General features: G+C 45.2%; 1 protein-coding gene across 1 annotated transcript in view; it reads left to right on the top strand.

The window, feature by feature from the left end:
* The window catches only part of LOC138286989 (mucin-22-like), a 55,740-nt gene extending 49,713 nt beyond the window's left edge, over positions 1 to 6,027 (top strand). Inside the window, exon 6 of the mRNA XM_069227352.1 lies at positions 3,909 to 6,027. The gene's annotated coding sequence lies outside the window, so the exon portion shown is untranslated. The remainder of the gene's footprint in view (positions 1 to 3,908) is intronic.
* The last annotated feature ends 2,150 nt before the right edge of the window (positions 6,028 to 8,177 follow it).

An 8,177-nucleotide genomic window follows, 5' to 3' on the forward strand; every position in this document is an offset into this window, starting at 1 on the left:
AAGTGGATTGACATTGAGGCATCGAAGGAGGCCAATGTCGAGAAGTCTTTCGATGTCGAGGACACTACAACAGGAGAAAAGTAAGAAGAGGAGACAGATTTGTACTCCCCCAGACTCTGAATATTTGAGAATATACTCTCCTTCTTCACCTATTATAATTCCAAGCTCTCCTTCACCATTATCTACTCCACCTCCTCCTCCTTTTCCTCTGTCACCACAACCGCCACCTCCTTCACCACCACTTCAGCGCCTCTTCTGCCAATGCCAATTCTGCTACCTGTGGAGGATCCTCTCCCAAGATCTAGGTTGTGTTTGAGAATGTGCAGTTGGTCTCACCATCACAGATGCCACAGTTCCAGGTGTTCATCATCCCGACCACCTTCAAGGCACTCCCACCATCATACAAGAGCCAGATCATTCCAGATGTGCTTCCTCTACTTCCACAAGAGGATAATCGCCGCCACTGTCAGATTCACCACCACCTCGCATCTCTCGATGGTGGATGACATTACTACCTTCCAGGAGGCTCTGGTAAGAGGAGCTGCGGAACTCAATATACAGATGTCAGTGCCTGCTCCTTCAACTTCTATTATCTTTGACATGCTCCACCACCGGTCAGCATCAAGACCACTCCTGCCTTTGGTGCCAGGCCTCCTAGAGCCAGCCATGGAATCGTTTTTGACCCTGGCCTCAGTTGAAGCTGCTCCATCGAGGCTACAGACAAAATATAGATCTCCAGAGCAGGACCCTCTCTTCCTCCACTGTAACCCACCTCCAGACTCAGTGGTCATATTAGTGCCAAAAAACACCATGCCACTACTCCCTCTTCATCGGTACCACCTAATAAGGAGAGCAAAAAACTGGACTCAGTAGGCCATAGCTGCAACCACCATGAAGTCAGCCAGTGCAGCTGCCCTCCTGGGCAGATATGATTGAGCACTATGGGACTCTATTCAACAGTTTGCTGATGAGCTTCCCAGGTACAAACAGGAAGACTTCCTGGAGATCGTCAACAAGGGCTTGAAGATGTCCATTCAGGTCATCAGTGCAGCATCTGATTCTTCCTTGTTAGCAGCACACAAATACTGCACAACTCTCAAACCGTAGTCTCAACAAAGGATCCTTAACCTTCTATTCTCAGGGTCCACTCTCTTTGGCAGCCACACTGATGACAAGATGACTCACATGAAAGCTGAGGTGGAAACCTTTAAGGTAGTTGGCCTGGAAAGGCCAAAAGGGCACAGAAGGTCTTTCAAGCCCTATCAGTGCCGTTTTTACCATCAGAGAGTTCAAATCCCTCAGTGATATCAAGGTTGTCAGGAACCACAACACCAACAACCTTACCAACCACAGCACCGAAAGCAGCCTATCCGAAGATCCACCCAACAGCCTGCTTGAGGAGGTAAATATGCAAAAAGCTCCAAGCCATGAATCTTCCCTTCCCCCTCTTTCGTTACCCACTCCAGTAGAGAGAAGCATCTCTCATTTTCTGGCAGAGTGGCAAAGAATCACAGAATATGCCTGGGTGCTGAATATGGTTAGAAATTGGTATTGTCTCAGATTCACAAGTCTCCCACCAACCATACCAGCAAAACCATGCAATTACCATCTGCAATTGCTAAAGTTGTAAGTCAACAGACTGCTACAGAAACAGGTAGTGGAGGCAGTTCCTCACAGAAAATGGGGAACAGACATTAATTTCAGATACTTTCTTGTGAAGAAGAAAGGCAAGAACGAATAATTCAGACCCATTCTTGACTTAAAAGTTACCAACAAGTGGATTCGGCGAGAACATTTTTGGAACATATCGATCCCCAGTTACAACAGGGGTAATTATTCTACTCCATAGACCTTCAAGATGTGTATTTTCATGTACCAATTACCAGGAAACATCACAAATTCTTGAGGTTCATTGTGGGGCAGGATCATTATCCGTTTCAGGTACTTACATTTGGCCTCAAATCAGCACTCAGAATTTTCTTGAAGCGCACGGCAGTAGTAGCTGCTCACCTCAGGAAATATTGAATCTTTGTCTACCCCTACCTGGACGATTGTCTAATCAAAGTGTCCACTTCCCAGGAAGCCCAACTTTATTTCAACTGGACATGCGATGTCCTTCGACGGTTGGGGCTTCATATTAACCATAAATCAACTCATACTCCTGTTTAGACTCTTCATTATTTTGAGGCTTCCATCAACACCATTCAGACAAGAGTGTGTTCTTCGGAGGAGAGGCTGTTATTGTTCCATCTGAAGTGTAATTCTCTCATGAAAGTCTCACATCCCACGTGAGGTCAGTGTCATCCCTCCTCGGCTCGGTGGCCTCGTGTATTTTCCTAACTCCGAATGCCCGACTCCAGATGCGTCCTCTACAGGAATGTCTCGAGGATCAGACCATCTGACGGGCTACTGGGACAACAGAATCACAACATATCTCTGACATGGTGGTGCTCTGTAGCCAACTTGCTTCAAGGGATGCCTTTTCATCAGCAGTTTCCCACAGAAAATAACCTTCACAAACCTCTTTTTTCAAAATCCCTGCGATCAAGGAATATCTAGAAGGGTTGAAGAAGGTTTTCCCTCCCATTGGTCATCCTTCCCCTCCCTGGGAGCTCAACATAGCCCTTTCACACCTCATGCAGGACCCTTTCAAACCCACTCACAAGTCATGAATGGAAAAACGCTTTCCTTATAGCAATCACATCAGCTTGTAGAGTTAGCGAGATCCAAGCATTATCTACTCACAACCCATACACAGTCTTTCACTCTATCAAAGCTGTCATGAAAAGTCACCTGAAATTCCTCGTGAAAGTTATTCCAGATTTCCATGTCAACCAGACGATTTCATAACCAACATTCTTTCAGCATCCTTGAGCCTGGCTGAAAGAACCCTTCATTCCCTAGATGTAAGGATGGTCTTAAAGTTTTATCTCGAGAAAACACGTGACCTACGCAGATCGGACCAGTTGTTTATAAATTATGGCCCGGTTCGTACTGGTTTAGCCACTTCCAAGCAATCCATCTCCTGATGGATAGTGTTCTGCATTGTGTTATGCTACCAAAAAGCCAACAAGACCATATCAGCTAGACCAAAGGCAAATTCAACCAACTGAAATTTACAAGGCAGCTACATGGAGATCTGTTCACACATTCACCAGGCACTACTGCTTGGGCTCGGATGTCTGCACTCAGAGTGCCTTCAGGAAGTGGGTTTTGCACGGTCACTGTGTTCACTGTGCCTAGAGAGTGACTGGTGCAGGGTCACTGTCCAGGAAGGGACCAGTGTTGGATGACAAACTACCTAAATTTGTGTAGCGCCTACCAGCTGAGGGTCTGAAGTAGCTCATCATCGTATGTCACCGAAGGCTTATGAGCACAGCACGTGACTGGTGCGTGGCTGGATATATTATTACACAGCAAATGCAGAGTGTACTTTAGGCATCTAATTATTTAATAAGTGCAGTTTGCTTCTTCTGCTTTGCTCTCTGATTAGTCAGTGCAGAACAAGCTTCATTAGAATACTTGCTTATCCAGTGAGTGAAGGAAGATGCTTTTTTGGAATATCTGATTACTCAGTGAGTGCAGAAGGTGTTTCTTAGAAATATCTGATTATTTACTGAAGGGAGAGGATGTATATTTAGAATATCTGAATAGTCACTGAGTGCAGGGGGTGCTTTTTTAAAATGTACGATTACTCAGCGAGTGTTGAAGGTGCTTCTTTAGAATATCTGATTAATAAGTGAGTGCAGATGATGCTTCCTCATGGTGTCCAGTCACTCAATAAGTGCAGAAGGTGCAGTCTTTTGGTATCTGATCAGTAAACGAGTGCAGTGTGTGCTTGCCTAGAGTGTCTGATAACCCTGTGCACTGATGTTGATTCCTAAACAGAGTTCTGTTTTAATTTTCAGTCTGGACCATCTGAATAATCATTCAACTTGAAGACAAAACAAGATGGAAGAATGACCAAACCAGTAGCAAAATAAAGACTTCGGAAGCAGTGCAGTGTTTACATTGCTACAATGTTCATTCTTTCTACCCTCTGAGCAGAGTTAATGAAGGGGCTGAGTGAGAACAAGTGCTATCTATCCCAGTGGGTAACCCTAGGCCTGACCCACTCAGCGACCAACTCCTTGACTTAGGCTGCTTTGACCCTCTATCAGGTGCCCTCGCTCCAAGCTCAAAAGGCCCAGAGCTCTGTGGTAGGCAGCAAAACCAATCAGCCATTTCCGGGGATTGGGTGGTTGGTGGTACCACATGGGTTCCGGATCTAGCAGTCATTCTCACCTCCCTACACATGCCTGAGAAGAGCACATGGCCATTCCAAGATGGAAATGTGTGCAGGCAGCCCTTTGAATGTGAGCAGTCAGCCCAAGCAATGTGAATAGCCACTCCTCAGAATGTAGGCACCCACTAGTGGAAATGCAGAAATTCATTCCTGTAGTCAGACCCTCCTGAGAATGTAGTCAGAGCCTCCTGGCAGTGGAGTCCGACACCCCAATGCTGTAAATGGAGCCAGCCTGGGAATTTGGGCTTCCTGAACTGTGTCCTGCTGTGGCCCGCTACCACGCGTGGCAAGGCAACACAGGCTTATCTCCAAAGTTCTACAAATGCCAGTATTACAGGCCCATCTTGGCAGCTACCCAAACAGAATATATTTATACAGTATTATACTACGGAAATAATATTTATTTATGGAACAAAGGTGTACTATTTTATTAATATTATTGTTATTAGTTACTGGAACTACAGTTGCTTCCAAGCTGCAGGCACAGCATGGGGTGGAACGAAAAGCCACAGTGGATCAGTGGGTGGAGGCCACTTCCCCCCTAGACTCCTGTCTGATGGAGTGGAAGGTGCATGTTTCTGGTTACAGAGACCGAGAGCCTTCTTAGACATTTGTTCAAGCCAGGGGAGGAAGTTGCAGACCATGCCCCACCTAGACTGAGGTCCAGGCTTGGAAGGGAAGTAACAATGCAATGCATCTGCTTGTAGAGAACAGCCCTGGGCTAAGGTCAAGATCTGGTCTGTAGCGCTTCTAGAGAACCTAATAGTGACCCACCCTATTTCTCCCTGTTATTTTCTCCTCCCACATATGTAGCATTCTGCAGCACACCTAGAAACAGGAACGTCCCTCAAACTATTGTTTTTGTACAAGAAGGTGTCCCTTCCTGCATAACAAACAATCCTGCCTGTAATGCAGGCACCCTTGCACCATAGCGCAAGTGTTCCATGAATTGGCCCTAGGCATCATTCAGAATGCCTGCACAGGGAAGAGTAGGAACTCACCATATCTATTTAGATATGGCACATTCCTGCTCTCTCCCTGACACGCAGCATAGCAAGCTGTCCTGAGGCGTTGAGTTGTGTGTTTTTAATCATAAATCTGCCCCATGTATGGAGAAGACATGATGGCCACAGAACCTGAGCTGAAGACTAGGGACCTGATTTATGAAAATTTAGCGACGCCTTTGCATCATTTTCTGACGCAAAAGTGGCACAAAATGACACTAAGGCGGCGCTAACGTTTCATAAATCAGGCCCTAGGTATGGAGAATGCATGATGTTGCTGTGCCTCTGGCCTTCCTTAGCGGCAAATTTGGTGTGTAGAAGACATAATACGCACAGTCCCTCGATCCTTTTTAAGCTGCAGATTAAGCATTGTATTGATGGACGGCCGCTGTGCAGCTCCTTTATAAAGCACAACCACTGCTAGACTGACTGACAGCTATAGCATTGGATTACTTGCCCCAGTGCAGCAATGGTAGGTTGCAAGTCCACTTCCAGATCCTAGCGAACATGGAAAAGTGAGAATATTTTAGTCAGGCTGTGTTAGAGCCAACTCCAAGCTATGAGAAAACAAAGAAAAAGCCAAATGAGCCAAGGCACAGCTGATTTGAACAACTATATTCTGCCACTCTGGTTGGTTGCAGGAGCTTCAAAATGCATTAGTAAATATGTGGGCAGGCAGATGGTAATTGTACTGATAACATGTTCTTAAAGTATTGTGCAAATAAATCGATCAATAAAGCGCATTCAATAAACTCTGTTTTTTGGTATGACAAACTCAGAAAACAAAAACAATGACGGTGTGTTGGGAGTTGAAAACACTGGCAGGAGACTCAGTGCATCTGAGATGCTGAAAGCATGTGTTCATCTGTGCGTGTGAGGAAAAATATAGAGAGTGATAGCATTCAACAGAGGCTAAGGGTGGAAGGTGAATACTATTACTATGTGGGAGATGCTACATTGTGTATGTGAAAAACTAGTACAAAACTGGCTGTGCCAAAAGGAATCAGTAGTAGAGCCAGGCGTGGTGTGAATAAATATTTGCGTGGACAAAAAGGGAGGCATCCATAGACCGTACTACGTGCTCCCAAGCGCTGGATCTTTCATACATTCACACACTTGAATTATTCCCCATTGCCAGACTGGGAACCTTCGGTAACTATGTTGACATATTGGTGTAGGCGCTTGCTGAGGCCCTTGTGAACCGTATTTGCAGATTACGGCTATGCATGGGGTGAGTGAGGGCTTCTGCTGCTGAACTCCTGCTACATAGAACAAAGGGGAGAGCTTTGATTACATGTGTGCCCAGTGCTCTACCTTACTTTTGTTGTAGTGGGCCTAAACTCTGGGGGGATCAGGTGTCGGCGGCATCCGTTTGCCTCTTAAAGCCACGTGTCTCCTCACCATGGGTAGAGTAGATAATAAGCAGGCCTGACTGCAATTTGAATCCAGAAAAGATGCCAGATCGCAGGAGAAAGATGGGAAAGGGGCACCTCCAATGACTCAGAGACAACAGAGGTTGATAATGCTGAATTAAACATGCAGACCCTAGTACTTAAGATGCCATTGAAGGCAATGTTGATACCCTTGAACACCAAGTGGACGGGATGAAAGAATAGCTCAATAAGCACTAAACTTGCATCGCTTCAGCGAAACAAGATTTTTCGGATGTGGGGGATGATGCTATTAAACTAGCCAAGACACTAAAAGAGATGTTGAGTGATTTTGAACATCTAACTCTGCGCAATGATGATCTGAAGGCCCAAACTCATAAGTGGAATCTCCACATTCTGGGCATTCCTGAGACAACTGAGGTGGGAAAAATGAAAGGCTACATCAAAAATATTGTAGCCATACGCTGTGAATGTGAGAACTTGTTCCGCATATATATGGTTGAGAGGGCACATCGTTTCCTAGCCCTGAGGCCAAAATAGTGTGCCAAGTGCCCTGTTATTGCCAAGCTGCTGTGCTACAGAGACTGGGATAAAACTCTTCAATTAGCCAGGTAATAAAGGGACCTCACACATGCTGGCTTCAGAGTTTCAATATATCCCAACTTAGCACATGCAGAAAGCTCGTTGCAGGTTCCTACAGGTCAAGAAACTACTTTGAGAACTGGACATTCGATACTCTATCATCTACTCTGCATGACTGAGATGTACATGGGCCAGGAAAGTTCACATGTACACGGACCTCTGGGCGGCATTGAAATTCTTAAATAAAAAAAAAAGAGAACAAACTCAAGGCTTCGGATCCTCGTGCACAACAAACTCGGTGATCTGGAATGATGGACCCTGGGAATTACGAGCTCCACAGAGACCATGTGGTGATGGTGACCTGTATGTTTGCTTTGGATTATATGTTCCATTTTAGGGATAACAGGAAATTAACTATCTTGTGGTGTCGCAGGCAGGACTAGATCGGAGGTGTTAAGACTGCGACCTGGATGCCAGTGTACTGATACATTCAGAGAAACACTCGAATAAAGGGTTGCTAGTACCGGCTTCGCATGAATATTACTGAAGCACAAGTTATGCATATGCTCACTGCTGGGCGCATACTTGTCCATTCATGGTGTTGGGCTTGGGAACCTCTGTTTTGTCAAGTATCCATAACTGAGCATTAATAACACATGATCTTTTTGGCTGCCTTCCACTTGCCTAGGCTGATTAGTCTTCAACAGATATAGAGAAATTTTGAGTGCAGTGTTGTTATAACATTAGATTTGTTGGTTGGGGTATGGGACAGTTGACTGAAATGTTGGAGTTAAGTGTAGATAGAAATGAGGGCAGATATTCCATTCTTTATAATGAAACCTGGAGCAACAAATACAGGGTACAACTAGTTTGAAAATGATCTTATAACATGGAACCTAGAGTGTTTGAACAATC

Source organism: Pleurodeles waltl, chromosome 4_1 (assembly GCF_031143425.1).
Source record: "Pleurodeles waltl isolate 20211129_DDA chromosome 4_1, aPleWal1.hap1.20221129, whole genome shotgun sequence".
NCBI classification, from domain to species: domain Eukaryota; kingdom Metazoa; phylum Chordata; class Amphibia; order Caudata; family Salamandridae; genus Pleurodeles; species Pleurodeles waltl.